We start from the raw sequence: 25,331 nt of genomic DNA, 5'->3' as shown, positions 1-25,331 counted from the left end.
GGCCTGCGATGTTAAATCGCGCTCTTCGAGTGGTGACCACACACTCATTGTCTGGTCCTCGGATATTGATAACATTGACAGAAGGCTCTTTCTCAGATATACAACCTATAAGGCTACCATAGTCTATATAGGATGAAGTGTGGTCATTGTTCTTCCCATGTTGTTGGTTTGGCTGGCGGTTGTTGGTGTTGTTTTGGATAGGTGCTTTTCCAAGATTTTGGTTGTTGTGTGGAGGAAAAGCATTTTGATAAATCTGTAAGCCTGCATTGGGAGAGGTTTGGGAACCAACAGTGATTTCCTTCCGATCAATGAGGTCTTGCACATAGTCTTTCAGTTTCATGCATCTGAGGGTGGTGTGACTGTTTACCCTATGGAACTTGCAATACTCATTGTCCTTGTACCATGCAGCTTTGGATTGGCTTGGATCAATTTGCTGGGTAGGAGGAAATTTGATGAGGTTTTCCTTAGCCAATTTCTCAAAAATAACATCCAATGGCTCACCAAGGGGTGTATAGTTTCTAGGTGCAGGTTGGAATCTGGGCTTTTGCCCTGCAGCTACATTGATGGCATTAGCTTGATTGTTAGACCCTTGAAAGTTGGGTCTTGTATTGTGGTTTTGATAGCTTTGGTTATTTCGTTGTTGGTAATTGGTAGCTTGTTGGTTGTTTGTTTGATATGGTGGGTTAGACTGGTTTTGAGAAGGACCAACGATATTCACATGTCTGGTGTCAGTAACCCCATCTGTTGCAACATGCTTGTTTTTGTTCCAATACCTAGACTTGTCATTGGAATGTGATTGATTTTGGTTGGCCTCTTTGTAAATCTTTACCACACCATCTTTGATGAGTCCTTGCTCAAGGATCATTCCTTTCTCTTTGATATCCTTATAGGTCTGCAAACAGTTCATGGTCATGTGGTGAGCCAAGCTGGGATGTGCATTATCAATAAACATTTTCACCACATGGCGTTCTGGCAAGGTGCAAGATATGCGGGTGGTAAGGGTTTTCCATCTTTACAGGTATTCGACAAGGCTTTCTCCACCTTTTTGCTTGGTGTGGACAAGATCAACTATTGATAGCTCTGTTTCAACAAGATGGGCATATTGGGCTACAAATGCCTCAGATAATTCAGCAAAGTTTTTAATTGTGCCATAGGGGATTCTATAAAACCATTCAAGAGCTGGTCCAGCCAAGCTTTTGGGAAAAAGGTGCAAGAGGAAGACATCATTGTATGCCACGTCTTGGCAATGCATGTAAAATTCTTTGATATGTGTGACAGGGTCTCCTTTTCCTCTGAATTTGTCAAATTTAGGTACCTCAAAGTGTTTGGGAAATGGTGTCATGGTAATGGCTCTGTCAAATGGGTAAGGACACACATTCTCAAACTTGAATGTCTTTGGATCATTCCCTTCTTGGATGGCTTTCAGAGTTGTCTTCATTTGCTCCCACTCTGAATTGATAGGTGATGGTTGGGGTGCCCCCAATGTAGGAGTGCCTTGAGGTAGGTATGTACTGGATGGGGCCATTGAATATGGATGGTTATGAGGGATTTGCTGATAGGGATTGTACATTGTTTGGGCAGCTGCATGGTGGATGGCAGGTTGTTGAGGGGGAGGTGGCGCATATTGCTGCATGTGCTGTGAGGCTTGCTGTTGATATGGGATTTGAGGTTGGGATTGAGGAACATAAGCTGGCTGTGGGATAAATGGATTGCTTTGTGGAGGCAAGGTATAAGATGGTTGTGAGGCTTGGGGAAAGGATCGGGGGGCTTGTGGGGTTTGACCAATATATGTGGGTTGTACCCCTATTTGGGATGGTATCTGCAAATAATTGGTGGTTGGCTGGGGTGGTGGATTACCTCCTAGAAGTGGCATTGAAAAGTAGTTGGTAATAGGAGGTAATGGATTAGTTGGTGGTGGAGGTGGTGGGAATTGAAAGCTTGGGAATGGAATTGATGGGGTTTGATAGCTTGGTGGTTGGATTCGGAAGCTTGGTATAGTGGTGGCGGGAGTTGGGGTCACTTGGGAGCTTGGTAGAAGATTGGCAGTAGCTTGATAGCTTTGTGGAGTGAAGGTAGTAGCTTGTGGATTTGTGGCTGGTGGTATTGAGCTCCCAAGACCTAATGGCAATGATGGGATTGTGCTTTGGTCTATGGTGAACAAGCTGGGGGCAATGAAAGGTTGATTACTTGGCCCCATGGGTGGCATCCTTGTTGTATATTGCTGAGGTTGGCCAAAGATGCTAGCACTGATTTGGGAGATGGGTGGATTTGGAAGGCTGGGTTGGGGAGCAGCAGCAATAGTGAAGGGGGTGAACGGTGAGGTGTTTTGGGTAAAGGGGGTTTGGAGCGGAGAGGTATGAACCAAGGATGGAGTGGTGGTGGCTGGGTTGGCTTACGACATGGAGATTTCAACTTGGGTGGATGATGGTATGTTTGGGTCTGTTGGGTCATATGGATTGGCTGGAGGCTCTTCTTTTGGAATATATTGAGGATAATTTGGATCATAAGAGCCTATGGGTGGTGGCAGTTGCCCAAACAACAGGTGAGATGGATCTGATAATGGAGGGGGTCTTTCGAAGTCAAAGGTTCCTACATTGTCCCTTCAAAAATTAGCCATGATTGTCTCTTTTTTTTTTTTTCTATAATGGCGTTTACCAATACTGCATTTCCTGGTTGGTTCATGAAAGGTTCAATGTCAGTAGATGATGGCATAGCTTGCTCTGGGCTGAAGGATGGCTGAGTGCTCAAGGGGGGTGAGGCTGTTCGATCCAAATGATAGGGCTCCATTGTTTCTTTCTTCTTGGCTAAGCGAGTGACGGGTGGCATGAAAAATGCTCCTAGGGATGAGATGCAATAATGCTGATGGATGCAAAAGGGGGAAGGCTTTTCTATGCAAATGATTTCCTAGGTTTAGGTAAAGCTATATGAAAAAACCTAAGGAGGATTGGGTTGGGGATTCTAACTTCAAAGATATGTTGTCAAAGCACAAAAGGTCTGCTTTCCTATGTGCAAGCTTGGTGGTGATTGTGTCAACTTAAGGATAGACTGGTGATCCTTTAGGAAGAACACGAGATTGACCACTTGCGGATCCCAACCTTTAGCTCAAGGTGATGACGGATAAAAAGTGACAAAGCTAGATTACCCTAGACAAAGCTCTGTCAAAGGGATAACCTTGGTGAGATTGGTGGATTTGGAAGATTTTAGGAATGGCAAACTTTTAGCAAGGTGACAACAATTTTGAAAGCTTAGATGTACAGATTTTGGATTGTTGGCTAGATGGTTTGATTCTAAATGAGATGGATGAGCTAATAATGCTTAAGGGGATAACCTAAGATGGCTGGCTTTTCTACAAAGATGACTCTAAAGTGAAGCTTATCCAAGAAGATGTGGAGAAACAAGGGTGTCTAATCATAGAAATCATGCCTAGTTGGTAAGGCATAAGCAGGATTAACTCCTGGATGTTGGCTAAATTTGATTGTGCGCTCTAACCAAGCCTCTTGAAGTGCTTCGTCAATAGCTTTTTCCTCTGCTTTGTGGAGTTTGGCAATTCGTGGGCTTGGTGTTATTTCTTTTCTCTTGGCTGAAAGTTCTTGGTATGCTAGAGATGGCTTGAGTTTGACCTTGTGAAACTTCTATTTGAGTTTGGGTTGTTTCGACATAAATTCTTGAATTTTCTTGGCTTTGGGAGATTTTGGTTGTTTTGCTTCAACTTGTTCAACTTCTAAAATAGGCAGTGACTACGCTAAGTGTGCCCTAAGCTAGGATTGACCAAGTTTGGCAAACATTCATTCAACAAGTAAAATAAAAACAAGCAATAGATAGGAACACCCAGATAGAAGTTTGTGGTTCTCAGAATGTGATACTTGCGCCGAGGAGTGTGTATGTTCTACAAATGTTTCAATCAGTCACTCCAAACACATTAACATCCTAGATGGTTTTCTGCAAGGCTGACAGTTGGTTTAGCTAGGGAGTCCTCGATATACGCAAGGTGTGTGAGGCCCAAATCTGTAGATGAGACCAAAACAATGTCACACAGCCGAGAGGAGTGGTAACCCACTTCTCCTCTTTCACTTCTCAAGGGTATAAATTTCCTTGAGGCTTAGCCCGAATGACAAAATCTTGATCCCAAGAGAGGTGTCTTTAGATTCACCTCCCGATTCTTATACTCCACCGGAACGCTGGAGTTGAGGTTGTCCAAGGGGTGATGAAATCCCCAAGCACGCCTCCTAAAAAGAAACAAGGTTTTGGATCCTAATCTTATGCACCCAAGATGGCCTCGAAAGATGACAAGGGGAGAGAAGACTTGGATGACCTTGGGATAAAAAACACACTTGTTCTTTTACCAACTGACTCTTATGTGTGCTAATCTAGACTTTGCAAGCACTCATGTTTAAGAGACAATGTTCAATTCTAACTTGAAGCGCCAACAAAAGTAAATCGATTGAAGAATGCAAACAATAAGAAGAGTTAGGGTCAACAAAAGCAAACTCGCACGCCCGGAGGCCCTCCACGTCAAGTATAGATTAATTTTCTTTAAGGCATTCAAGATTGAGTGTGAGTTTGTTTTAAGCCCAAAACAAAAGTGTGTGAGATTCGATTTCAAGCGCGCGCCCGGAGGCTCTCCACGTCAGTTGTTGTTCAATTTTAGTGCCCAAACTTGAAGTGTGATCGATTTAATTTAGAGTTTTGGCCATTTAAGAATTTTGATAAAGTTAAAGCAAACGTTCAAAGGCCAAGTGAGTGAGTTAGATTGTGGAACATTTAACACCTTTTTCAAGTAGACCCATCCCCATAAATGGCGCTGAGATTGCAACCAATGGTTAATATTTGATGGGTGATTAGAAAAGAGGTGATTTCAAGGAACTACTCAAATTGATTTTTGTAAATTTGTATTTTAACTTAACAAAGTTTCTTAAATGTCAAAAAATCAAACTCTACCTAGATTGCATGTGGAAAAGAGATTTGTTTTGTTCAATTTTAGAAGCTCCAAATGAAGTGTTTGATATTGCAATGGTTAATTGATCCTTGGCATTCAATATTGGATTTTTTGTTTTAAGCATGCATTCCAAGGAAAGTTGATTTTAATCCATGGCATTCAAGAGTGTGTTTTGAGCAACATTCATTCAATGGAAAATGTGTTTAACCATTCAAGTTCATTTTTTAGCAACATTCATTCAAAGACAAATGGTTAAGCATTCAAGTTCATTTTTTAGCAACATGAAAACCTGCAAGAAACATGGTTAGTGGTTCCATATGTGCTCCAACCTGCAATGAGACAAAAAAAAAAAAAGCAATTTGGTTAGTTAGCCAAAATCTTCAAAAATGAGAGCTTAACTATAGAAAAAAAAATGGTCTAAATCCTACGGAACCACTAAAAGTCAAATTTTGATTTATACTCTAGTATTCAAAGATGACAGAATAGATTTTGCGGCACAAAAAATAGGTGACAAGCAGAGACGCCGATTTGCACAGATGCGGATTTTCGCAGACGACGATTTTTGCAGACGTGGATTTTTGTAGATGTCGATTTGCGCAAACACGGATTTTTGCAGACGTTGATTTTCGCAGACTCGGATTTTTGCAAATGTCGATTTGCGCAGACGCGGATTTTTGCAGACAGAACAGGTTGCAGACGCCAAAACTATGCCAAAAAAACTGAAAAACGCAAATTTTTTTTTTTTAGATGGTATTTCTTCTTCCTAAGTGCGTTCTTTAACCTGCAAAAATAAGCAAAACACCCTCACAACACACTCAAACAACAAAAAACATTAGATGGTTAGAAAAATGACATATAGATGAAAATAGATGATTAAATGACCCATAGTGGGGTCCCACTGGGCGTGCCAAAATGTAGAACAAGATTTAGTATGCAAAGAACATTAACAAATAAAGTAAACATTCACAAACCAAAAACTAAATTCACATATATGCTTAGACAAAGAAAGCAAACAAGAAGTGCAAACCTCACAAGAGAAAACACTCCATGCTTTCTTGATTCTGTAGATGTGTCCTTTTGCTGTGGATGTATGCTCAAGATGCTCAAAAGCTGCTTCAATGGAGATGGGTAATGGCAAATTGGTAGCTTTGTGAGCTCTCAATTTGGCATTATAAGGGTATGGTTGATGGCTTTAGTTCTCAAAATAGCATGGTAACTTTAGCTCAAAGATTGTTGATGAAATGGCTTGGGATGGGATTCAATTTATAGGCTAAGGGGTAGAGGGATGGAGGGCTTAGATGCAAGGATGGATGAAGGCTTAAGGAGGGATAAGATGCACTCAAAGGGGAGCACATGGATTGTGCTTGTTTAGCACTAATGGGAAGGTGACACTTGTCACAAGGAGGATGAGTGTGAGAGGGTAGGGTAAAGGGTTGGTTAAAGGCATGATGAGTGGGGTTGAGTATGTAAGAGGGATGTAAGAGGAATGAGTGTGGAAGAGGGAAGAGTGTGGAAGATGGGTGTAAGAGTCATGAGTGGGCTTGTAAGAGTCTTTTATGTTTTGTAAGAGCACTCATGACTTAGTGGTTGGGTTTTTTGAGGGGAGACTTTGGTTTGGATTAGGAAAGTCTTAAACTTGTTAAGGAATGTGACAACATTAGGGGGTGGATTAGGCTTGGGTTTAGGATTAGATTAGGGATGTTAGAGATGTGCAAGTGGATGGCATTAATGAGGGTGGGTGAGTTAGTGGCTAAGCTTGGTTAGTATGGGTGGATGGGGTGGATTAGGCTAAATGGAGGATTAGAGATAGGTTAGGGATTTTTGAATTTGAGGATTTCATTTATCAAATAGATTTATTTAATAAATGGGGATTTTTGGAATTAGATAGGAGAAAAGGATTTAATTGATAAATAATAGATTATTTGATTTATCAATTTAGGACTATAGATGATTAATTAAATTAATCAACTAGGGTATGACAAAGGATTAATTAAATAGAAATTTAATTAATAATGCCTTTAGAGATGGCTAAATTAGATTACCAAAGTAGTGTAATCAAATTTAGGTGTCTACAATTTGATGCCAAGATCATTGGTTTCAAAGTTGCACAGTGATGCACCTATGAACTAAGGCACACTACGAGTTTTGGCATCGAGCAAGATCATTGTGCCAAATTCAAATGGACTATGATATGTTAGAAATGAGATAGGTTATTTTAGGCCTCAACATGACCATCCTATATCATTTGGCATTTCATCAATATTCCCCACGAGCTTTGAGTTAGAACCCTTAGTAGATCGACCTCGTAACACACTTAGAGCACCTTGGAAACTCTTTGATATAAGGTGGTCGCAAATGATGAAAGCTCTCCATGGCTATAACAAGGGTGTCACTAGGATTCACCAACCCATCTGAAGCTAATGGCACTAATGATTCAATGCCAAGATCACCATTTTTAAAGTTACCCTGTGATGCAGCTATGAACTGAAGCACACTACGAGTTTTGGCATCAAGTGAGATCATTGTGCCGAATCCAAATGGAATGTGATATCTTAAAAATGAGATATGTTATTATAGGCCTTATTATGATCATCCTATAGAATTCAACATTTCATCGATAGTCCCCATGAGCTTTGAGTTATGATCCTCAAAAGATCGACCTTGAAATGCACTTAGAGCACCTTGGAGACTCTTTGGTATGAGGTGGTTGTGAATTATGGAGCCTCTCTATATCTAGAACAAGAGTGTCACTAGGGTTCACCTACCCATCCAAAGCTAATGGCATTGATGATTCGATACCAAGATTAGTGGTTTCAATATTACACAATGATGCACCTATGAACTGAGACAAACTATGAGTTTTGGCATTGAGCAAGATCTTTTATCCTTCTCCTTGCTATTTTTTCCAATTCTATTGAGAGCACTTAAAAGATTCTTTACAATAATGACATTTCTTTCCAATTTTTTATTGACACAAATATTTAATCTAGAAAGCATAGGTCTCATCTTTTGCATCTTTAATAAGTGCATAAAAAGTTGACATTGCTCCACCACTATCTTGTTGTCGAAAAATATCTTATATAGTCTTGAAGCCCATAAGTAAATGGTTCTTTATGATTTTTTTCCTTACAAATTGGTAATAACCATTTCATCAATTTTAGTTATTCATTTTGGTGTCCTAGGAGCTTCATGTCGATTATAATTAGGAGATATATAACATTCCTATGTATTGTCATTTTTGACATGGTCAATCATACAATTTACATTATGAACTAGTAAATTTTTGTTCTCTAAATTTTCAATCTTGACATTATCATTATCAATTGGTACATTTTCATTCCCCAACTATACATATTCATTATCTGACTCTATGATTTCACCTTCGATCAGTACATTGTCAACTTCACTCACATTTAATAATCATATAAATAACTATATATAATAATCATCATCATCATATATAATAATAATTCTTAATAATAATAATGCCCACACTTCCCAAAATTTGTTTTCCCTCCAAAATTTTGGCTAGTCTATGAATGTTTGAAACAATTTTGGCTGCCACTTTTTTGGCACCTGATACTCGATTAGGCTTGGTATTTACCAAACCTATTTGGTCAACTCAAAAAATGTGTTTGAGATAGGTTTCATTGACATTCAGACTTCGAGCAACCATCTGACAATATTATTTACATCAAAGTTCAATGAAACAAATTTTTTTTTTTTTTTTATAACACTCTTAAGATTCCATCAATATAATTACTCTCAAATTCTGAGTTCAATAAGTATTTATTAGTTAATTTTTAATGAAGGTGTATGTAAGTGTTGATTACCATACTAATTGAAAAATAGCTATAACTTTCAAACAATATAACATTTTTCAAATCCAAAAGTTGTGTCACATTCTATGCTTTGCCTAGTATAAGAGAATTTTTTTTTGGTAAATTTTTCAATTAGTTAAGGTGGTCAAACACGAGAGTTGTTTTATTCTAGAAAAGTCATAGTAGAAAATTCATATTTAATTATTTATTTGGAATAAAAATACCCAAAAATATGCATCACATCCGATCATGAGTCTACTTTTTTAAAATCTATAATTATACTAAAAAATAATATCATTTGATTTTGATTAAGGTGGTCAAACATACGGCTACTTTTTATTTTTGCCTTGAAAGTTTTGTAGTACTGCATTAAAATCTAAAATTTTGACAGATCAAATTATTTTTCCTCTTGATAAGGCCTAATAGTTTATAAATTAAATTAATTTTCTACAAATTCTTTTCTTACAACTTTTTGAAATAAATCCCATAAATAGTTTAAAATTATGTGTCAAGTTAACATAACCCTAATTTTCTAGTTTTTCACTACCACTTAAGGTCATAGTTTGGTTGACCATGATCCTGCACATACCCTAATATTTTAAATTAATAATTTTTTCTATATAGAGTTTTTAATATATTTAAAATTATTAAATTTTAATTAATAAATAAATGTTTTAATATATAATATTTAAAATTATTATTAATTAATTAAATTATTACTAGACTTAAGGAGTAATAATATTAATTATGTTATTATGAGTTTGGGGATGGTTTTCTATTTTAAAACCAATTAGGTTAGTTGTGAATTAATCTAATTGTTAATTAATTATTTTAAATCTAATAATGATTTAATTAAATAATTATTTTTTTGTGAATTGGGAAAGATTGATAAAATCGGGTTGTGATTGATAGTTCAGTTTAGTCATGAAAGTTAATTTTATCACTAGGGCAATTTTATGATTTAAAAACCTTAGTAATTATTATACTTTGAAAAGATAGAAACTAAACTCTGATTGTAATTGAGAAATTTAGTCAATCTGTGACTTAAAATGAAATGAAACTTAAACCCTAGTTTTGAAAATCGAATCTTGTGTTTGTTTTGGATAATGAATTGAACTAGGAACAATGTTTAAATGACTTTATATGAATTGTTGAATCATTAGGGACTCTAGTGAACTCGAAAACTATAGTAAATTTGGCAACTAGTGAAATGGAAATGTGAACCCTCATTGAAATTGAAAACTCTATAAATAGTGATACTTGGAAAAGAAAACCAAAACCCTGATTGTTGTTGAAGCTTTGTGTTTGAAAATGAAAGTGAAAAATTGAAAACCCATAGTGAACATTGAACTTATGTGTTTTCAAAATAAAATGAATCATGAAAGTTACTTTTGTATGTACCTAATGTGATGTGTGATTTAATAGTGTTGGGTTTCTAGGGTTTGACTTAGCTTTGATTAGTTAGGTTGTATTACCATAGGCTTGGGAGTTTGATTAGTGATGTCGTGATGATGTTTTGGTTACGATCTTTTATACCTGACCATGGAATGTGTCATGTCTATGTTGTGATGAGTTTGATCAGATATTTTGATGTGCTTTCTAGTTCTTGTGTAGAACTAAGGTGGGTGATGTGTCTTTCCTGATATAACCTTTGAGTCTTTGATCAATTATTTTTAGATTGCTTTCCAGTCGCTTGTACAGGACTAAGGTGTTTGTATGACTTATTCTTGGTGATGTCATGTTATAATGTGGATTGGTTTATTTGTACTTTCTTGGATCGATCATGTTAGGATGATCATTTTAGTGATGCTTTTATTTTGACCAGTGATTTTGGTACTTGTTAGTTTCTTGTTTAAGAACTGATGTATGATATGTGGTTATTTGAGATCTTTTTTCTTTATTGAGCTTAGGGTAGGTTATCTATATGTTGTGTTGGGAAGTGGTTTGCAATGGAGGCTGGAGCTCTAAAGAGGATTCTTGAAAACCCATTGTAGTTTATGTTAATAAGTGATAACATTTCATTAAATGGGTTTAAATTGAATTAACAAGAAATTGGTACTATAGAAAGTCACTAGAGGGCCAAAGGATTAAAAGACTAGTTGGGTAACCTTAGAGCTGACTTGTTGGTATGCCTTGTCAATATGAAAGGATACTAGTGTAGTATAAAGTCACTAGGTGGCTAGAGGATTAAAGGACTAGCCAAGTGACCTTAGAGTTGGCTTGTGCAATGACACTTGCCCACATGCATAGTAGATTCGCTATGTGTCATTGTTGCTTCTAGGTTTATATGTCTTTTTTGTCTTGGTACCTTTGAGTTAGATTGCTTTTAGGTTTTCCTTGACTTAAATTTTGGATTTGACTTTTGTGTTTGTTATCCTATTTGGGACTAGAGTTTATCTGCTCAGCACGATGGGAGCAGACCTTTTTAGGTTCCACAAAGTCGGGTGGTACTTATTTTTCTTATACCATTGAGATCCAACTATCACATTTTGTTGTTGGATGTGTTTATGTAGATGTTCCTTTCTATTCGATCTTGTATTGGTATGATGGATGGTTATATTCTAAGTGTATTATATTTGATTTCATATATCTTACAAGAAGATGTAATCTATTTCATGATGTATATTATTTCAGCCTTTAATACCATATGACCTATGTAGTGGAAGATTGTGCATTATGATTATTGCCAAGTGGCATTTGAGATAACTATATATTATCAAATAGATTCATACTTGTACATTATTCCTTGATATGGATTCATTATATATTGAATTTAGTTTTAATTAAAATTAAATGTGATTCATCATCATGGTATCCTTAAGGAATGTTATCTATTTATGTTTGGATGTATGTTATTGCTTCCGCTATTCTATAATTTTTGTTGTTAGGTTATTATCTTTCAAAAAAAATTTTTTTGGCAAACTTAGTGAAACTTTAGCTTAATTTTTTTTGGGTTCCCTAGTGGGGCATTACATCTGGTATTAGAGCTCAAGTTTCTACATAGGGAGCTTTGGGTATATTGGAATGCCACTAGTTGATAACTCGTTAAACTAAAACAAAACTTGAACTATTATGTGTATCTATTACAAACTTGAACACTTGAACTAGTTGAACTAAAAAGAAACTTAAACAATGTTATGTATCTTTTGCAACTTTAACAGTTGGAAACTTCAAACTTGAACACTTGAAAACTTTAGACTTGATACTTGAAACATAGAAAAAGGAAAAACTTGTGAGTTACATTTCAAACATATTTTTTATTATGATTATGCTTTAACGTAGTATACCTATGATTCTCTTTATGAGCATTATGTTGTTCTTGTTTGGGTGTTTTCAATAGCGTTACAAACTTGAACCTAAACAATTTGAACCAAAAAAAAGTAGTGGAAGTTTTGAACATAAAACTTGGAAACTCATAACATTTATGTTCTTGACTTTAAATTTATGTCGATACATTAAATTATTATTATTTTGATGGAATTAGAGATGTTGATCTTTTTTTTGGAGTGTTTTAGGGGATCTATTTTAGGATCTATTAAAAAGATGAATGTGGGATCAATATTGTTTTCAGTTTATTATTAAACCAAAATCATATTTCTCTAAGTGACTAAAAGTATATACATAGTTAACTTATTTGTATTAGTTTCTTAAAGGAGCTTTTTGTTTGACATTGTAGATAGTACTCTTTGACTTATAGTTACCCTAGTCATTTTAGTAGGCTTCGAAGAATAAGCCTAAGTCTAGAGGGAGTGGATGTAATGTCTACCCCTAGTTTAGTTTTATCTTTCTTGTAGGCTTCTAGGAGTAAGCCTAAGTCTAGGGGAGTGGATGTAATACCTACCCCTAGTTGACTTTTATGTTGTATTGCCAAACTCTTTTAGGCCAGCTTTATGTTTATGCTTGATGATCAGTGACATTGTTTTTCGAATTGTTGGATATTGTTTCATATTCAATTGATATATATATATATATATATAGTTGTTTTAGTTACCTCATGATTGTTTGAATATGATATATGTTCATGTAGAAACTTTCAATTATTTAATGATGTTAGTTAGATGAATGATTTATATGCATTTTCTATGGATACTTACCCCATACTTCCATGTGTATGGTGTATGTGTATGTTTTCTTTATGTTTGACATTTTTGATGTGGTTGAGGAAGGGAGTCATAGTCACATGTTAGTTGAGATCTACATGATGCACAACTTCCTGTCATTTCCTATTTAGTTTAGAACATATGTGTTTGTACATGCGTGAATTTTATGTAGATTGCAAATACTAGGTATTGAATTACCTAAATTGCCAAGATGAATGTACCCTATCACAATATTTCAATGGTATAAGTAGGGAGATGATTTTGAGTCCAAATCCTAAACCTTAAGCCAATTATCCTAGAAATTAGGACAAGTATCTGAGTTAGTTTACTTGTCTACATTTGTCAAGTGATGTGAATTTGTGATTTTGACCTTGGACTTTGATTTTATTCTTTGTCTTCAGTGTAGTTGTCATATTTGGTTTTGTGTGTCTATTGTGATTCTTTGTTATAATTAAATCAAATTAAAAGATAATTTTATGATTTCATTTAATGAAAATTTTATAAAGAAATTTATTATTTAATTATATTTAATTAATTGAGAAATTAATTAAATAAAAGAATTAAATTTAAAGATTTTATTAAAGTTCTATTTTTGTCATATTTATATTTATTTAATTTAATAATAATTTACTTAAGAATTTTTTTTTAATAATAAACTCTAAATAATATTATTAGTTGAATTAATAAATATATTATTAAAGCGTCTCATGATTTAATAAGAGAGAGAAAACATAATTTAATAAAGATATTTTGAATAGCAAAAAGTGTGCATGAAAATGTAAAAGGTAATTAAATATTAAGAGAATATTGATTAGTGAGTTCCCTAGCATGATTGCACAATCAAAGCCCCAAATTAGGGGAGAACTCTTTACCAGAGATCTAGAGCTCATTTTGTGGGATACTAGGGAGTTTGGAAAGTTATTTTCAGAGGATAGGCATTATCTCATGTTCTTCATGCACTTGCATGTTTCTAGGTTAGCTTTAGATTCAGTTATCTATGTTTGACGAATGAAGTTTTTTTGTTGAAATTGGATTTTGAGGAGCAAATCTCAAAGAAGAAGTTTTTTAGAAGAAAGAGGATTTCTCGTGTGCTTCATGTGTTTACATGTTTGTGTGTTAGCATCAGATCCAAATAGGATCTCATGGTTTATTTGTACAGTAGTTTTCATTCTTCAAACTTCTATCTTCTCTATGTCTACAACATATTCTAGTTTCATAATGTTATCTGGGTTAAAACCCATGTATGCGAATTGATTGTTCTTTGATTAAGAAATATCTATTTCAAAATGATTTTGGATTTGAAACCTTCATAGTGAAATTATTGCTCTTTGTTTCTTGAAAATATATGTGAATCAATTTAATTTGGAACCTTTGTTTGATTGATTGAAAATCGAGATGTGGATCATGTAAAGAAAATCAATTTTATATTATAGATTTTTAACTGCTTGACCTGGGTTTGTGTACCAAGTTTATGTTACCAAATTTATTAATATATATAATAATGTAATTATATAGTAATTTTTAATTACTATGTAATCACATTATTCAATATTTTTTTTTAAATGACATTGTTGCAAATTTTGATGGGAGGGGGCATATTTGTTTTATGTATTTAAAAATAAATAAACTTTTTAAAAAAATAATGAAGTGGTGGGTGGAGCCACCAATCCCTAACCCACCTCTCCATTCTTTCTCTGAGCTTCTCTTGTCGTTAGTGGTAGTATTGTCACTATGCAATAGATATTGTTGCAACATCAATAGTACTTTGTACTATTGCTATGGCAGTAGCCTGTTACGACAATGTTGCCTCAAGGCTGATGGGCCTTTAAATAAACATTAGTAATTTTTTTTAATGTTTTTTATTAAAAAAAAATTTTTTTAAAAATATTTAAAATTAATAAATATTATATTTATTTAATTTAATATATTTAAAATTATTAAATTTTAAATAATTAATAAATATTTTAATATATAATGTTTTAAATTATTATTATTTAACTAATCATGGTATTATGAGTTTAGAGTATATGTCACTTTTAAACAATGAGTTCGAGGATGGTTTTATGTTTTAAAACCAATTAGGTTATTTGTGAATTAATCTAATTGTGAATTAATTATTTTTAATCTAATAATGACTTGGTAAACTTAGGTTGTGCTTGATAGTTCAGTTTAGTCATGAAAATGATTTTTATCACTAGGGTAATTTTATAATTTGAAAGCCTTATTAATTATTATACTTTGAAAAGATAGAAACTGAACTCTGATTATAATTAGGATCTTTAGTGAATCTATACCTTAAAATGAAATGAAAACTAAAACCCTAGTCTTGAAAATGAAATCTTGTGTTAGTTTTGGATAATGAATTAAACTAGGAACAATGTTTAAACAAATTTATATGAATTGTTAAATCATCTGGGACTCTAGTGAACTTGAAAACCATAGTAAATTTGGCAACTAGTGAAATGGAAGTGTGAACCCTAGTTGAAATTGAAAACTCTATTAACAATCATACTTGGAAAAGAAAACTGAAACCCTAGTTGTTGTTGAACCTTTGTGTTTGAAAATGAAAGTGAAAACTTGAAAACCTATAGTGAACATTAAACTTATGTATTTTCAAAATAGAATGAATTATGAAAGTTACTTTTGTATGTACTTTTGTGTTTGAAGATGAAAGTGAAAACTTGAAAACCTATAGTGAACATTGAATATATGTGTTTTCAAATTAGAATGAATTATGAAAGTTACTTTTGTATGTACCTTATGTGATATGTGATTTACTAGTGTTGGATTTTCTTGGTTTGACTTAGCTTTAACCAAACATGTTGTATTACTAGAGGCTTGGGAGTTTGTTCTATGATGTCATGATGATGTTTTGGTTATGATATTTTATACCTAATCATGGTAATGTGTCATGTGTGTGGTATGATGATTTTTTTTAGATATTTTGATGTGCTTTCTAGTTCTTGTGTAGAACTAAGGTGGATGATGTGTCTTTCTTGATATAATCTTTCAATCTTTGATCAATTATCTTTGGATTGCTTTCCAGTCACTTGTATAGGACTAAGGTGTTTGTATGATTTGTTCTTGGTGATGTCATGTTATGATGTGGATTGGTTTATGTGTACTTTCTTGGATTAGTCCTGTTAGGATGATCATTTTAGTGATGCTTGTATTTTGACAAGTGAATTCGATACTTGTCAGTTGCTTGTTTAAGAACTGATGTATGGTATGTGGTCATTTGAGATCTTTTTTCTTTATTGAGCTCAGGGTAAGTTATATGTATTTCATGTTGTGAAGTAGCTTGCAATGGAGGTTGGAGCCCTAAAGAGGCTACCTGGGTAACCCATTGTAGGTTATGTTAATAAGTGATAACATTTCATTAAATGGGTTTAAATTGAATTAACAAGATATTGGTCCTACAGAAAGTCACTAGGGGGCTAGAGGATTAAAGCACTAGTTGGGTAACCTTAGAGTTGACTCATTAGTATGCCTTGTTAGTATTAAAGGATACTAGTGCCACATAGAGTCACTAGGGGACTAGAGGATTAAAAGACTAGCAATGTAACCTTAGAGTTGGCTCATGTGATGACACTTGCCCACATACATAGTAGATTTTCTACGTGTCATTATTGCCTTTGGGTTTAGATGTCTTTTGTGTCTTGGTACCTTTGAGTTAGATTTCTTTAAGTTTCCCTTGACTTAGATGATGTATTTGAATTTTGTGTTTTCTACCTATTTAAGACTTGAGTTTATCTCCTCAATGCGGTGGGAGTGGACCTTTTTGGGTTCCATGAGGTCAAGTGGTAGTTCTTTTCCTTATACCATTAAGATCCAACCATTGTGCCATTGCTAGATGTGTCTGTGCAAATGTTCCCTTCTATCCAATCTTGTATTTCTATGATGGATGGTTATATTCTAAGTTTATTTTATATGATTTCATAGATCTTACAAGATGTAATCTATTTCATAATGTATATTATTTCAGTCTTTTATATCCTATGACCTATACAGTGGATAATTGTGCATTATGATTATTTCCAAGTGGCATTCGATATAACTATATATTATTTAAATAGATTCATGATTGTACATTATTCCTTGATGTAGATTTTATATATATTGGATTTAGTGTTAATTAAAATTAAATGTGATTCAACATCATGGGATCCTTAAGGAATGTAATCTATTTATGTGTTATTTGTGTTTGAGTGTATGTTATTACTTCTACTATTCTATAATTGTTGTTGTTAGGTTATTATCTTTTTAAAAAGAAAATGTCTGGAAAACATAGTGAAACTTTAGGTTAATTTCTTTTGGGTTCCTTGGTGGTACATTACAATTTATTTGAGATGAATTCTCCTCCTCTATCTGATCTTAGGCATTTTAGATTCTTCCCTATTTCTTTCTCAACTCTAGCCAAATACCATTTGATCTTTTGAAAAGCATTAGACTTGTCCTTCAAAAACATCGCAATCATCATTCTAGAATAATCATCAACAAAAAAAAAGAAATGTATATCTCCACAATAGCTTTCCACATCTATTGGCCCACAAATATTTGTGTGAACCAACTCCAAAACTTCTTTAAAACTATAGGACTTACTTTTGGAACTTTTTTACTCATTTTACCAATTTTACATTGTTTACACATGCCCATCTCAGGTTTCTTTAGATAAGGTATGCCTCTTACTCTTTTGTTCTTTCTTATGGTGATTAGGTTATAAAAGTTAACATGACACATTATTTTATGTCATAGCACACTTTCTTCTATCTAAGCTAGCAAGAACAAACTTATAGTGAGATCTACATTAAACAAATATCCTTTAGTTTGATTACCAATTCCAACTAGTTTTCTTTTTCCATCCAATAGTTTAGCTCTATCATTCATGAATTCACCTTTGTATCCTATATTGTTCAATTGTGCTACATTGAGAAGATTGTATCTTAATCCTTTAACCCAATAGATATTCTCACATTTTATTCTATCAATTAATGCTATGATTCATTTTCCTTTTACATAACATGGTTCATTGTTTCCAAATCTAACACTTCCACCATCATAGTGTTCCAAATGTTCAAATTTAGTTTTATGACCAGTCATGTGATGAGAACAACCATTATCTATGATCCATGTATCATTCTTGCTAACATGAGAGATAAGTTTCAACTTTGCATTTTTCTCATCATCAAATTCATCTTTAACAACAATATAAACTACTTCATCTTCATTATTATCACTGTCAAAATCTTTTAAAATGTAACATGATTTCTTACATTTTCCTTTGTAGTCCTTGTAGCTTTTGAAGTCTTCCTTGATTTTGAACTTGTTGAACCTTTTCTCATCTTTATCCTATTTAAACACCTTGCAACAATTTGACCAACTTTTTCACATGAGAAATAAATCAATGAAATTTTACCTTTGAATTTTCCTTTCCCTTTTGTTGTTCTCTTTGCTAGAAGAGTTTCAATGACTTCAAGATCTTCATTGGATTCATCTTCTTCACTGTTAGCTTGTTTTCCTTTTGATTTCCCTCTTTTTTGTTGGAAATGATTGAAAAGATAATACATAAAAAGTAATGGAAATAGTAAAGAATGTTCTCAATCATTGTTTTTTCATTGATGTCAAACTTGCTACTTGCAGGAATGACAATTGCTTTAGTGATCCAAATACTATCAATTGGTTGATTGACAAGGAGGAGGCAATCAATAAGATGTAACTAGAACACCTAGAGAAAGGTTGAAGTTATGATGTTGTAATGAAGTACAAGGATCAGCTAAGCCATTGATGAAAAAGTATACTGATGACATACTCTAAGACATAAAGAATGGGCACACTGAAACATATCAAAGATGTAAGATTTTAGCTAAGTCATTTGTGAAGCCTAACTAAGTCTATTAGAGAGGGAGTCAAGCAAGCTAGTCAGTGTTGAACAAATTCCTAGTTGAAGTCGAGAAAGTTCAACCTCAGTAAGTGCCAAGTGATCTTCAAGTGCCGAGCAGATACAAGTGCAGAGTCAAGAAACAAGTGCCAAGCAGATACAAGTGCCGAGTCAAGAAACAAGTGTCGAGCAGATACAAGTGGCAAGTCAAGAAACAAGTGTCGAGCAGATACAAGTGCTGAGTCAAGAAACAGGTGCTGAGTAGATACAGGTGCTGAGTAGGATACAAGTACCAAGTAGCACAAAGGTGTCAAGCATTAGTAAACCAATAATGCCGAGTTGTTGCACTATTTCAAAGATCAAAGATTCACCAGATCTGAGCCGACAAGGTTGTTATCTAGAATTCTATGAATTAAATAGAAGATAAGAGTGATGATCTGGTGGCATAGAACATTATGTAAAACATTTTTGGAGAATACAACTTTATTTTAGATGCAGTTTCTAGATAAGAGCAAGATATGGGGTAGATACATTGTACCCTACCTAATCCACCTGAAACCCTAAAATTAGAGAGGAAGAATCGAGCGGGAAAGGGACTCCAGATTTCTATTTAAGGAGTCATAAGGTCACAAAGCAAAGTGTGAGAGGAGGTCAAGCATGAAATCATAAAGTGTTGAAGGAGGTGCTAAGGAGTAAGAGAGCACAGTTACTCTGATTCAATAGATGACCATAGATATGGTTGCATTGGTATGATGAGTAAGAAGACTCAAGGAGACAAAGCTTGAGATGACAAGCTATCAAAGATGAAGTGATTAAAAGCCAAGCAAAAGGACTGAACTGAAGCGTGATATGAAATCTGCAAAATATGTTGTAAGTTGTATTAGATCAGAAATCCATTATTGTTACTCTCTAGCAATTGTAACAGATAGTTCTAAAGTGAATGTTCTAAAGTCCTTTGACCAGGCCCATTCCTAACAGTATGGTGAAATCCTCTAACAAGGTCACATTTAACAATGTGTTGTAAGCCTTTAACAGGGTAGGTTTTTAACAAGGCATCACTTTAGAAGAGTGAGAATTAAGTAGCATGTTACTGGTGGTTTTTCCGAAATTGGATTTCCACGTAAATCATTGTGTCATGTGTTGATCTTGCATGTTTTATCCCTGCAGATTGATTTGTTTTAATTTGCTAAGATGATTGATTGAATTCTCAGTTATTCTAAAGAATTCTAACATATTTTTACCAAAGGTAAGTTTTTCTTTGAATGCAAATTCAATTTTTTTTAGAAGAATGACCATAGTTATCAAAGTTATCCAACTCAAAAGAAGTCAATCTTCCTGCAAGAGTATCTAGGGTTGAGTCATGTGCTAGATTGCATCTCATAAATTGAATGGCTAAAAATCTAATTGCATAAATAGGAAGAAGAGTTCTTAGTACCTTGTTGATTAATGTTTCATCATCGATTTTACCTCCTACAACTTCAATTTCACTTACACAATCTTTGATCCTTTCACTGTATTGGGCAATGTTCTCAACTTCATTCATTTTCAATCAATCAAATTTATCTCTTGAACTTTTTGCCCTGGCTCTTTGCACATTTTTTTTTGCCTCCAAAGACTTTCTTCAACTTTTCACACATGTCAAATACAATAGGACAATATTTGACTTCATCAAATTCAAGATAGTTCAAGGAGGATGCAATATACATCATCATAACACTGTGACCCTTTGCTTCTTTTATTTTCTCCATTGTCATAGGCTTGGGTGATGCCACATATTTTTTCTCCAGGTAGAACACACCAACATCATTGATGCTTGATATGTGTAGCTTCATCAATTCCTACCAAGCTGAAAAGTTTTCTCTATTTAGCTTAGGGATCTCCCTTTTGTAAGACATCCTAATCTTTAGCTTAGGTCTTTAAAATCCTTTTTCTTGCAAGCACCAAATTCTCTAATACCAATTGTTGGAAATGTAAGAGAGTAATTGAGAGGGGAGGGGTGAATATGTTACCACAAAAACAAATCATTGTCCCTTAGATGTGTTGGAGTTGATAAAATTTAACTTTGAAGATGCCTAAGATCACCTGCATGCGAAAACCTATCAAAGGGAAGCCAAGGAGAGAAGAGCGTGGAGCAAGCGAAAAACCCTAAGTAGACATGAGAAACCACAAGATATTGCAACACAAGAAATTATGTATTTACAATATGCTAGAATGAGATAATATGATGAAAATACAATGAGGGAGCTCAAATATAAAGAGCTCAAGGAATCTCCTAGAACAAGCTAGAAAATGCTAGGAGATAAGTGTGACAACTAAGCATACATCCACATGAGGTGGAAAGTCCTCGAACAAGGTGAGAGGATAAGTATGACTTAGGAGAGAACAAACTCTTGTATTTTTAACAACTTATAACTAACTCCTAGACTACAACTAATAAATGAAATGCATTTACCTAAGTAAGCTAAAGTAAATAGAATAAATAATTAATAAATAAATTATTTACTCTAACACCCCCCTTAAGTGTAACTTAGGGAAATGCCTTAAGCTCACAAAACTAAGAAATACAGAATGGGTCTCGGCAACAAGGCCATGTTAGGTACCCATGTACAAATGCAAAAGATGCAACCTTTGAAAATGGGGAAAGAGAGAAAACCATGTGGGAAAAACTCTCCCTAAAAAGAGGTAAGAACCTAGTGAAGAACTGAAGAAGCCTCCAACTAGGGGAATGTCCCCACAAATAAGAACAAGAAAGTGATCATGAAGAGCATCACTGAAGCATGAAGAAGCCACAAAATCTACCATCAAGAAGAAAATTACTGATTTGAAGAAACTCCATGAAAGAAGAAGGCATGAACCAAGTGTGTCTATATGGTAGATGATCCATCTCATCAAAATGCATAGGTAGCCAGCCACTGCAATAGCCTTGTATATAGAATCAACCACTAAATACATAGTTCACACTATCAAACCATCGAACTATGGATGCATTAGAACAACAACATAACCCCCCCAAATGGAGACAAGGTGTGATGACAGGAAACTAAGAAGGTGGACCAAAGTCTCCTATAGACGAACCAAGAACAACGAGAGAGGAAGAGGTACAAACACCTATAAAGACACAATCAAAATGACATTGCTGGGGCTAATGTTGTGGAAGGGACACTCACTTGACAAAGGGAGAAGGCCTAAAATAGAAAAAACCTATCCGCCCATGGTGCTTTATAAAAAGAGTGCATGTACAACTGACTCAAAAATAACGTTCATGAACCCAAAATGCAAGAGTGGCACTTTATTTCAGTGTGATACATAAAAATGCTTCAAAATGATAAGCTACAACGATTTTTTTTTTTTAAAAAAAAAACTAAAACAAAACAAAGTACAGCCCAAAATAAAGGAAACCATGCTAGGAAAATGATCCTCGGACCTAAAAACACCCAAGATATCCACCATAGACCAAAAATGCCAAAATTATGATAGAAAGAGCATGGGCCAAAATCTAAGGAAAATGATTGTATTTTTCAAAAGGTGACAAAATCAGCTTTCCAAAAATATAAAGTTTTCAAAAAAATGACATGGGATGCAAAAGAAAAGCTTGCCAGAGTCAAAAATAGAACTTTGGACTTCAACAAAAAAATGGGCAATAAAATTGCATCAAAACCTAAAAATACCTACACCAATGTCTTCATCTTAGAACCATCTTTCTGGCACTTCTTTTGAATCAGAAAAATATGTGTGTATGCTCAAGTTATGGCCAAAAAATTGCAAGTAGGTCCAAAACTGACCCTGGAGATGTGCAAGCAAGGTTAGTTGATGTAGTACTGACATCATGCTCATGTCAACATTCCATGGGATTAAATTTGATGGCTTCAAGGTCGTCACAGCAAAAAGAAGTCCACATGGCAATTCCATGTGGACACCATGTGGTAGGTATGACTGACGTGGCAGGGGCCACATGGAAAAGTGCCACATGACCACCTTGCCATGTGTCACACTCTCGTTAGTGACACAATTTCCATGCGAGCTCTATGCTATCAATAACTATACACAGGTGGAGCAGAGTGGCGATAGATGATAGAGTAGAGGGTTATGGTGACTCTGCAGTGGAGGGACCCGGTGGCATCGCCGAAAGGTTTGATCATAGGTGGAGGTGGAGGCAAGGGCGATGTAGCCTCTCTATGGTCGGGCGCGAGTGGCTGTTGGGTGGCGTAGTGGTGGCCGCCTGGAAGTGCGGCCTAATTTTAATTTTTAAAATTTTTTTTTTAAAACCTGTGACCATAAAATCCATATGGAGAAGCCCTCCAACCAAAAAAAAATTTCCTCTTAGAACCCTATCTTCAAAATTGACAAATTTTATATGGATTCTAGCTAAAAAACACCTTCTGAATCCAATGGCAGTGTCTATTTGGGCTGAAAGTGATCCAAAAAAATTTTGTTCCCCTAATTTGAAGAAAAATGCACTATCAAACTAGGGTTTGTGAGTTCAAATCACGGCTTCAAAAATTCTTCAACCAAGTAATAGCAAGGAGGCTCTGATACCATGTTGGAGTTGATGAAATCCAACTTTGAAGATGTCCAAGATCACCTGCATGTGAAAACTTGTCAAAGGGAAGCCAAGGAGAGAAGAGCATGGAGCAAGGGAAAAATCTTAAGTGGACATGAGAGACCACAAGATATTACAACACAAGAAAATATGTATTTACAATATGCTAGAATGAGATAATGTGATGAAAATACAATGAGGGAGCTTGAATATAAAGAGCTCAAGGAATCTCCTAGAACAAGCTAGAAGATGCTAGGAGATAAGTGTGACAACTAAGCATACATCCACATGAGTTGGAAAGTCCTTGAACAAGGTGAGAGGATAAGTATGACTTAGGAGAGAACAAACTCTCATATTGTCAAGAACTTATAACTAACTCTTAGACTACAACTAATAAATGAAATGCATTTACCTAAGTAAGCTTAAGTAAATAGAATAAATAATTAGTAAATTAATTATTTACTCTAACAAGATGTCTCAATAAACTTTCACTAAACATGCAAGACTAGATAGCTAGGTTAACATTAGAATTTTACTATCACTTGGTTAACAAAGCAATCGTAAGATTTATTAATCTATTTTAACCTTTAGTAACTTAGTTACAAAAATGTAAAGCATAATTAAACAACATGAATGAAAATGACACCAAGATTTAAAATGGAAACCTATTAATGTTTTGTAGCTTCTTTCAGATAAAACTTATTGAATATATGTATGTATATATATAAGATTTATTATCACATTCTTAATCATAATAAAAATATTTTATTGATGACTAATGAGAGTTGAAGACATGTGTCTCTATGAAGACATGCCTCTTAAATGTCATATACATATGCCTTGATGATGTAATTTGGAACACAAGGAAATTAGAATAGTGTTAGTACATTTACATTTCCCATGAAAATTTCAACATGGTATCAAAGCATGTTTTGTACTAGGCATGCACTAAATAAAGATCACTATATAGATGGGAAATGATAATATTGAGATTAATAGCAACAATAAATTGATTGATATAGTATAGATTCAACTTCAATTGGGAGATGTAACCTCTGCAAATGTGAACTTGTAGATGAATCTAAATGTATGCTTAGAAGTTCCCTAAATAGTTACCACTTAGCAATAGAGGGGCTTACATTTGGTTTCATTCCACATAGGCACCATCCATAATCGAGGGAGTGGATATCCAAAGGCAAGCTCCTATGATTATTTTTATTGAAACCACATAGGTTCTACAATCATTTGTGATCCCACTTAGATATGGAAGCATTACAAATCCTTCATGGCACGAATTGATTCCCAAATTACATTCTTCTAGTCTGAGACCCTTCTAACACTATAACTATTTGTTAAGAACCAATCTAAATAGGGTGCAATTTGACATGTTCATTGCAAAAAATGACATTCTATTAGTCTCTTGCACCACAGAGGCACCCTAATCCCACCCTGCATAGACATTGGAAGAGGAACTTGATAGATCCAAACATGATATTTTTCCATAGTGATCATGGAACCAAGACCATATTTGGGTGATCTCCAAGCCATCTTTGAGACCAAAGTCCAACCACAAAATTGGAGACTAGTGCAAGTAATGATCTATGATAGATCAAATTCCATTTAGAATTTTTCTCATCATTGCCAATTTTTTGAACTCAAGCACCTACTGAGGACCTTTGATCCAATTGTCTTTGGACTATGCACATAGAAATATAACATTACCTCATAATAATATAGTATGCAAATAAGACAAATAGATAATTATAAATAATAGAGGATGAAGCCTAATCTCTGGTTATAGACGATGGTCAAACATCAAAGCAAGCTATCACACCTATTCCCCCTTGTAAGGAGTTAATAAGAAGACTTATTTTGGATATTTCATTTATATCATACTATTAAGAGGGTCGAGAATGAGAGGATGAATTTTACATGGTAAGAGATGTGGACCAAATACATAGTTCTTGTGGGTTAAAGTAAGTATACAAATATATTATTTCATTCTTGTGATCTCATTTCAAATATGTTGCATATGAAATATTTTGCAAGATATAAA

The 25,331-nt window shown here is 34.4% G+C and overlaps 1 pseudogene; it reads right to left on the bottom strand.

The window, feature by feature from the left end:
• LOC149575939 (GDSL esterase/lipase LIP-4-like) overlaps positions 1-25,331 on the bottom strand; it is a 220,757-nt pseudogene that overhangs the window by 21,782 nt on the left and 173,644 nt on the right.

The sequence above is a fragment of the Cupressus sempervirens genome, chromosome 1 (assembly GCF_028749045.1).
Source record: "Cupressus sempervirens isolate cs-2001-9-10 chromosome 1, ASM2874904v1, whole genome shotgun sequence".
In the NCBI taxonomy this organism is placed as follows: Eukaryota; Viridiplantae; Streptophyta; class Pinopsida; order Cupressales; family Cupressaceae; genus Cupressus; species Cupressus sempervirens.
This window is presented reverse-complemented; position numbering and strand designations above follow the sequence as displayed.